This window comes from Ovis aries, chromosome 14 (genome assembly GCF_016772045.2).
Source record: "Ovis aries strain OAR_USU_Benz2616 breed Rambouillet chromosome 14, ARS-UI_Ramb_v3.0, whole genome shotgun sequence".
In the NCBI taxonomy this organism is placed as follows: Eukaryota; Metazoa; Chordata; class Mammalia; order Artiodactyla; family Bovidae; genus Ovis; species Ovis aries.
Genome location: NC_056067.1, coordinates 64,719,358 through 64,728,278, shown reverse-complemented (window position 1 = coordinate 64,728,278; position 8,921 = coordinate 64,719,358).

Sequence of the window (8,921 nt, the reverse complement as noted above, 5' to 3'; positions counted from 1 at the left end):
TGCCCAACCCCAACAGCCCCGTTCTTACATATATTCCCGATAGAAATGCGTATTAAGCTAACAGAGGGTGTGTACAAAAACGTTTCATGGTACCTCCTACGCTGTTGGTGGGAATATAAACTGGTGCAGCCACTCTAGAGAACAGTGTGGAGGTTCCTTAGAAACTAAAAATAAAGCTATCATACGATCCAGCAATCCCACTCCCAGGCATGTATCTGAAGAAAACGCTACTTGGAAAAGATACATGCACCCCTATGTTCAGAGCAGCACTGTTTACAATAGCCAAGACATGGAAGCAACCGAAGTGTCCATCGTGGTGCATATTACTCAGCCCTCAAAAAGAATGAAATTATGCCATTTGCAGCAACATGGATGGACCTACAGATGATCCCACTGAGTGAAGCCAGAGAAAGACAAATACCTGATGATATAACGTATAGATGGAATCTCACACAAATGAACTTAGGAAACAGAAACAGACTCACAGACATAGAAAACAAACTTATCATTACCAAAAGGGAGAGGGGCTGGGGAAAGGATAAATTAAGCATTTTGGATTAGGAGCTACAAACTGCTATATACAAAAATACATACGGTCCTGCTGCATAGCCCAGGGAGCTCTATTTAATATCCTGCAATGAAAAACAATCTGAAAAATCATATATATTTCTGTCCTAATCACTTTGTTGTGCACTAGAAACTAATACATCATAAATCCACTATACTTCTATAAAACAAAAACAAAAATTAACTCACATATATATGTGCTGTTGCTCCAGTAGTGTCTGCTCTTTGCGACCCTATGGACTGCAGCCTGCCAGTATATATAGGCTTATAGGCTTCCCTCGTGTCTCAGACAGTAAAGAATCTGCCTGCAAAAATACAGGTTAACTCACATATGTATCAGTTCAGTTCAGTTCAGTGACGTCCGACTCTTTGTGACCCTATGGACTGCAGCACGCCAGGCCTCCCAGTCCACCACTAACCCCCAGAGTTTACTCAAACTCATGTCCATCGAGCCGGTGATGCCATCCAACCATCTCATCCTCTGTCGTCCCCTTCTCCTCTCGCCTTCAATCTTTCCCGGCATCAGAGTCTTTTCAAATGAGTCAGTTCTTCAGATCAGGTGGCCAAAGGATTGGAGTTTCAGCTTCAGAATCAGTGTTTCCAATGAATCATATATATATACGTGCTGCTGCTGCTGCTGCTGACCCTGTGCGACCCCACAGACGGCAGCCCACCAGGCTCCCCCGTCCCTGGGATTCTCCAGGCACGAACACTGGAGTGGGTTGCCATTGCCTTCTCCAATGCATGAGAGTGAAAAGTGAAAGTGAAGTCGCTCAGTTGTGTCCGACTCCTAGCAACCCCATGGACTGCAGCCCACCAGCCTCCTCCGTCCATGGGATTTTCCAGGCAAGAGTACTGGAGTGGGGTGCCATCGCCTTCTCCGATATATACACATATATGTATGTATATATAAACTTTACATATATATGTGCATACATATGTATAAAGAATGTTCATAACAGGTCCATTCATAACAGTCCCAAAGTGCCAGCTACCCAAATGCCTACATCATTTCTCATCTTTTGTGCTGGGAGTCCATTTGATTAAGGTCTGACCAGAGACCACCCTTAAGGGTAAGGACCGTCCTTAACAGACAGGCCAGGCGGGGTGTATTTCGACAAGTGTGTGCCCATCCCAAGAGCGTCTCAGTTGCCACCATCTTGGGGGTTTGAGAGTAGGCCATTGTGAGCAGCAGTGATTGTGTGGGTGTTTGGGAGAGGGATCACCGCGTGCCTGGGGGTCACTGTGTATCTGAAGATTGTGCAGGGCGGGCCCCCAGACACCAGTGCCACCCCCGCCCCGGGCATCCAGGCCCTTGTGTCTCTGCGGCTCGGCAGTATAACACGGTTCTTCCCTGTGAACCGCACCTGCCGTCTCCTGGAAGACCTGGGCCCGGGCGGGGACCAGGTGGGGAAAGGGCGCTGGGGGGTCGAGGGAGAAGGTGGAACCCCCGCCAGGGAAACAGTGATGCCGGAAGGCTGGCTCACACAGAGGGCGTGAGGCCAGAATTTCCAGTCCTCCAACCCTGATAGCAACAAATTTGTTTCAGGCACTGTTTTAACCGCTCGATCTGAGTACCCGCGTGGACCGGGAGGGTGCGGGGGTCGTGAGCCGCTCCTTCCGCGCTTTTGTCCTGGCGGTCCCCAGGCACGTTTTTAGGACCCCCGCCCCGCGCGGGATGCCAGGACCAGCACTGCGCCAACCGCCCCCCCTCCCCGACTCCGTGCCCCTGGGCACCAGCGCCAGGTCACAGCCGGGTTGGGGGGGCGGGGGGCAGTCCCCCGCTGCAGCTCTGAAGGGTGGGGCGCAGTGCCCGCCGCTGGGGGCCGGGGCTGCAGGGGGTGGCGCTGCAGGCGCAGAGGGAAGGCGAGGGGGCGCCCTGGGAGCGGGTCTGCGGGTGCGGGGTGGTCTCGAGGGGGCGCTGCCCGGGAGCCTGGGGGGGGCCGACCGGCTGGGCGGGCGCGCGGGGTGGTCTCCCGGGAAGGCCCGCGGTTCTCGGCCGGGCCGGGCGCACAGGCGGCCTGGGCCCCCGCGGAGGCCTGCTGACACCTAGCGGGCCGGCGCCGAGGGGCCCTCGCGGCGGCGTCTTCCCGCCCGCGGGCAGCGCGGGGCTCAGGGCCGGGGGCACAGCAGGGGATCTGAGACCCCTCCCCCGGAGAGCGGGTGGCGGGAGAGGTCTTGTGACCCTCACCCCCTAAGAACAGTAAAATTGTCGTTTAGTCGCTCAGTCGTGTCCCACTCTGTGCGACCCTGTGGACTGTAGCCCGCCAGGCTCTTCTGTCCGTGGGATTCTCCAGGCAAGAATACTAGAGCTGGTTGCCACGCCCGCCTCCAGGAAATCTTCCCCACCCGGGGATCCGAACCCGCGTCTCCTGCATTAGCGAGCATGTTCTTTACCCCAGTGCCACAGGCGAAGCCCGAGTGACACGTACTCAGAATTTTTCACTTTTGCAAGTATGTATAAAAGAAGCAGAGGCTGCTCTGACATGCCCCCGAGGGGTTGCGGGGGGGGGTGGAGGGAGGTGCGGGTGTGTGTGCCGCTCCCCGCTGTTTCTGTTCCCAAGCCTGGAGAGGGCAGGAAAGCGATTGAAGGGGAAGGAACTGAGGCTGGTTTCTAACTCCTGCTGGAGATTTTCCAGTTGCAGTCACCCAAAGCGAGACCCTGAATCCTTGAGCTGAACCCCCTGAGAGGCAGAGAGCAGGGTGGGGGAGGGGAAGGGGTGCTAAGCCTACATCAGCCGCAGCTGCCAAGTGTGTATTTTTAAAATAATAAACGTGGACTTCTGGTTTCAGAAATGCCATCCGCTTCACGTGGTACTCAGGCCAGGGTTTAAAGTCACCTAGAGGCACAGCCTCCTGAGATGAATGTAAAGTCACGACTGGGGAAATCCTCGAGGGCGTTTGGAAATGATGTCGCTCTGCTTTCGGGGGTAATGAGGCGAGAAGGGGAGATGAGCGCCTGGGGGTCACGTGCTCGAAGGTCTCCATCCTGCGGGGCCTGCCCGTCTCCTCTCCCCGGGGAGGCCGGGAAGTGACTCCTTTCACCAGCCCCCTGGGAACCTGTGTTTGCTGTGTCCCCATGAGGGAAAAATGAACCCGTGTTTGCCACCTTTTTGCCAGGTATTAAAATGGCCTTTCTGAGAACGGATTTATGCGTCTGTATGACTGAGACCCTTCGCTGTACACCTGAAACTGATACACAGCACAGACCTGCGCAACAGTCTCCAGCCTCCCCAGCCAGTGGGAGAGATTCTTTAATGTCTCAGCCACCAGGGAAGCCCATAGGTTAGGTACACAGACTGCAAATTCTGACCCCTCTTTGAGTCACTCATCTCTGGGTGCTTCCGTGTGTCTCACACTCGACAAGACACATGCTAACAAGTCTTTGTTGGTTTTGCTGTCATTCGCCTGCCTTGGCCCAGTTTCTTTCACAGAATTTGGGATCTATATACCTAAACTCCAGTACTGTGGACATCTCATTCGAAGAGTTGACTCATTGGAAAAGACTCTGATGCTGGAAGGGATTGGGGGCAGGAGGAAAAGGGGACGACAGAGGATGAGATGGCTGGATGGCATCACTGACTCGATGGACGTGAGTTTGAGTGAACTCCGGGAGTTGGTGATGGACAGGGAGGCCTGGTGTGCTGCGATTCATGGGGTCACAAAGAATTGGACATGACTGAGCGACTGAACTGAACTGAACTGAACTGATACCTAACTTGGTCGGGGGTGCACAAGACTGCCCTCTCTTTAGACACCAGATGAGTGTTCTGGGCTTTGCCAGGCTGCCCACACTTCTGATCAACTGGCTACAAATTTGGGATTCCTCAATTCCCTCAAGATCTGTTATTCACTAGAGGGGCTCGCAGAATTCAGGAAAGCGCCGTGCTCACAATGTGATGTTATCTATATGGATATATACATTAATAGGTATTTTTATTCATTTGGCTGTGCCTGGCCTAAGTTGCAGCAGGCAAACTCTTACTTACAGCATGTGGGATCTAGGTCCCTGACCGGGGATGGAGCCCGGGCCCCCTGCACTGGGAGCGGGGAGGCCCAGCCCAGGGACCACCAGGGAAGTCGCTGCGATGCTCAAATGCAGAGAGGCACTGGGCTTTGGGGTCCTCGGGGTGCCTCCCCTTCCTGCACATCCAGGAGTGTCCCCAGGGAGGCTCATCATGGGGGTCCCAGGTCTTTGATAGTGTCCCATCATGGGGGTCCCAGGTCTTAGATAGTGTCCCATCATGGGGGTCCCGGGTCTTTGATAGTGTCCCATCATGGGGGTCCCGGGTCTTTGTTCCATCGTGTTCCATCATGCGGGCTGGGTTGATTTCATCATTTGCCACATGATGAATTCCATCTCCGGTGCCTCCATCTCCTCCCCAGAGGTCAGGGTGATGTTTATCGGCTGCTCAACATTCTCCATCACTCAGCTCACGGCCCTTCAGATGTGGTGGGTGTTTGCGTCTGTGCTCGGGCTCATAAATGTTCAAAGATATGCAGGAGATAGATCACACTGTACAAAAACACATTCTTCACATCGCTCTGGCCACTGTTTCTCAGCTGGGAGTGGTTGTCTGTCCCCAGAGGGCGCCTGGCAGCATTTTATCACAGTTTGAGGATAGGGGATTAGTGGGTAGAGGCGGAAGATGCTGCTTCCAACGGCCTGTGATGCACAGGATGGCCCCCAGTCATCCAGGCGCCAGCGAGCAACGCTCTGAGGTTAAGGAGCCCTGAACTAGGCTGAGTGGGATATGTTATAAAATTCACTTGAACATTCAGCTTTTCTATGGATTTGGGTATTTATTAGATCTTAGGGATACTAATTCTAAAGAGACAACATAGTAAATCACATAAAGTGCGAAATATCCCCTACAATAAAAGCTGCACACAGTGCAGTGGACTATCAGGCAGTAAAAAGAGTGGAATCATGCAATTTGCAGCAACATGGATGGACCTAGAGATCGTCATACTGAGCGAAGAAAATCAGACAGAGAAGGAGAAATATCATACGGCATCCCTCATATGTGGAACCTAAAATGAAAGGATATAAATTAAGTTACAACACAGAGAGACTCTCAGACTTAGAGAACAAACTTATGGTTTGCTCTTGTGGATAAACTTATGGATAACCAACAAAGTCCTACTGTATAGCACAGGAAACTTTGCTCAATGTTACGTGGCAGCCTGGATGGGAGGGGTATTTGAGGGAGAATCCCTTCACTGTTTACCTGAAACTATCACAACATTGTTAACTGGTTATAGCTCAATACAAAACAAAAAAAATTTTTTTCTAAGTTGTATAAAGATATGATGACTGAGTAAAATATTTGCCCCGGAGCAAGAACCGCAGGGGTAATATCATGTTCAAGGGGATGATTTTCCTCTTTTGTCTTAACAATATTTTCTTTCAGCAAATAAAAATCAAGAGTGAAATGTGCATGAATTGTTTTTAGGTGATTGCATATTGTGACATCTTAAATATGTGTGAACATATATCCGTTTATCTATTCTTGCTGCTCTGATTTTAACATAAGGAGTCAGAAAACCATTTAAGACAATGTAGCCTCCTAGTTACGATCTCTTAAGAGGTGCTGCTACTATATCGAACATGAAGCTTTGAACTGTTTATTTTACGCTGGAGTGCAGCCAATTGCCAATGCTGAGACAGTTTCAGGTGGACAGCAAAGGGACTCAGCCATAGATACACCTTTTTCCGTTCTCCCCCTCGAATCCAGGCTGCCGTTTAACACTGAGCAGAGTTCCTTGTTCATTCTCCATTTTAAATACAGCAGTGTGCACGTCTGTCCCAAACTTCCTAACCATCCCGTCCCCCCATCCTTCCCCTCGGCAACCATAAGTTGAACATGCAGCTTTTTAATGCTGATTCTGTGTCGTGCCCCTGGCAGGCACCCTGGACAAGACCCCTACCATAAGAAAATATTTGTGAGTTACCTTCAGCCTAGAAAATAAGAAAAAGTGAGAAAAACAAGATCCAGAACAAGATACGAACTTCCAAGAAGTTGACGTGCACTTAAGACACATGTGTGACTTAGAGGTGGGAGTCTCCTGACCTCTGGATGTTTCATGTGGCTGCTGCTGCTGCTGCTAAGTTGCTTCAGTCATGTCCAACTCTGTGCGATCCCATAGACAGCAGCCCAGTAGGCTCCCCCGTCCCTGGGATTCTCTGGGCAGGAACATTGGAGTGAGTTGCCATTTCCTTCTCCAATGCATGAAAATGAAAAGTGAAAGGGAAGTCGCTCAGTCGTGTCTGACTCTTAGCGACCCCATGGACTGCAGCCCACCAGGCTCCTCCGTCCATAGGATTTTCCAGGCAAGATTACTGGAGTGGGGTGCCATTGCTTTCTCCGGGGGTTCAGGATACCTCACCCCAAAATATGGCACCTGGCATATTGAAGGTGAAGCAGTTTGAGAAAACAGCAGAGGCAGGAAGTTCACTATCACTTCGCATTCCCCCTTCTTCCGTGAAATAAGTCATAATTCCCTTATAGGAGTGGTACCCGTCCCCCACCCCCAACCATACCAGGAAGAAAAGAACATTCTTATTCCAAAGGCTGAGGAACACTTCCAAGAAGAAAACTAACACACAGGCCTTGCTAAGTTTCTGCCAGCTTATTACACTTACCTCTTATTCCATAATCTATCATATTCTTCCACAACTGTCCACGCCTCATCAAACCTAGTTTGAAATACTCAAGTCTGTTTCTTTAGGTCTTCATTTCCTTAGGAAGGCTCTTGTGTCAGCTAAAACATATCAAAATAAGTTGTAAGCTTTTCTCCTGTTAATCTGTCTTCGTTGGTTAATTTTCAGACCTACCCAGCGACCCTCACCAGATGGAGGAAAAGATTTTCCACCTCTACAAATTTTAATCCTTACATTTAATAACTTGCTGTCCTTTCATTTTAGAAGGACAAAATGAGGCTCAGAGAGCTTAAATGACCTCCAAATTGTAGATTTTCAGATAAATCCCCCACACCAGGGGTTTGTGAGCAGCATGTGTATACCTAAAAAGTTATCACCAAATCTCAGGTTATAGGTTTTCTCTTATGTTCTCTTCCTGGAGTTTTCTAGTTTTGGTTTTACATTTGGGTGTGTGATCCATTTTGAGTTAATTTTTGTCACAGGTATAAGGTCAGCGACAAGAATATTAACCATTATGTCATCAACATCATAATCCACATCAGAATGCATAAAATAATTATGGCACGTTTCACTATACTTTCCCTACATATCTTGAGGCCCTGATAAAGGTTCTCTACATAAACACAAACGGCTCCTCAACACAGGAAAACATTCTACCTTGCTCATGAAAAATTTCTCAACCCTCGTGTTGGAAAAACTGAAAAAGCATCCTGTAACACTGAGAATACAGGTTTGCTCACACAGGCTGGTAGGGGTCTGAGATGCAAGTGTCTATGGAAGGCAGCTTAGAAATCTCTATCCAAATGACACACACGTGTGCACCGTGGCTCAGCAAGTCCACTCCAGGCGATTTATCTTCCCGGAAGGTTTACACATCAGCAGAACTGCTGAAGCTCAGTTTTCCACTGAATACTGGTAGCAAAGGGCCGAAAAGAACTCAACCACCCAGTAGTCAGGGACAGGTTAAATAAATCAAATCACAACAACAGTACAACAGAATTCAAACAGCCGTTCAAAAACAGTAGGCAAATTCTCTTTATACTGATATAAAAAGCTCTTTGAGATAAGGAAAAAATTAAGGCATAGAACAATGTGTACAGTCTGCCACCTTCTGTATAGAAAAGGTAGGAAATGAGACTATGAGTATTTTTGCACACACACAAATATATTTTTTATATTTGTACAAATAAATAATTGTATATAATACGAATCTGTGTGTCATCATGATATATGTATTAGAGTCGGTCAGGCGTGTCTGACTCTCTGAGACCCCATGGACTCTACAGTCCATGAAATTCTCCAGGAAGAATACTGGGTAGCCATCAGCCAATACTGAATAGTAAGTGGGTAGCCGTTCCCTTTGGAGAAGGCGATGGCACCCCACTCCAGTACTCTTGCCTGGAAAACCCCATGGACGGAGGAGCCTGGTGGGCTGCAGTCCATGGGGTCGCGAAGAGTCGGACACGACTGAGCGACTTCACTTTCACTTTTCACTGTCACGCATTGGAGAAGGCAATGGCAACCCACTCCAGTGTTCTTGCCTGGAGAGTCCCAGGGACGGTGGAGCCTGGTGCCTTGCCGTCTATGGGGTCACACAGAGTCGGACACGACTGAAGCGACTTAGCAGCAGCAGCAGCCGTTCCCTTCTCCAGGGGATCTTCCCAACCCAGGGATCGAACCCAGGGCTCCC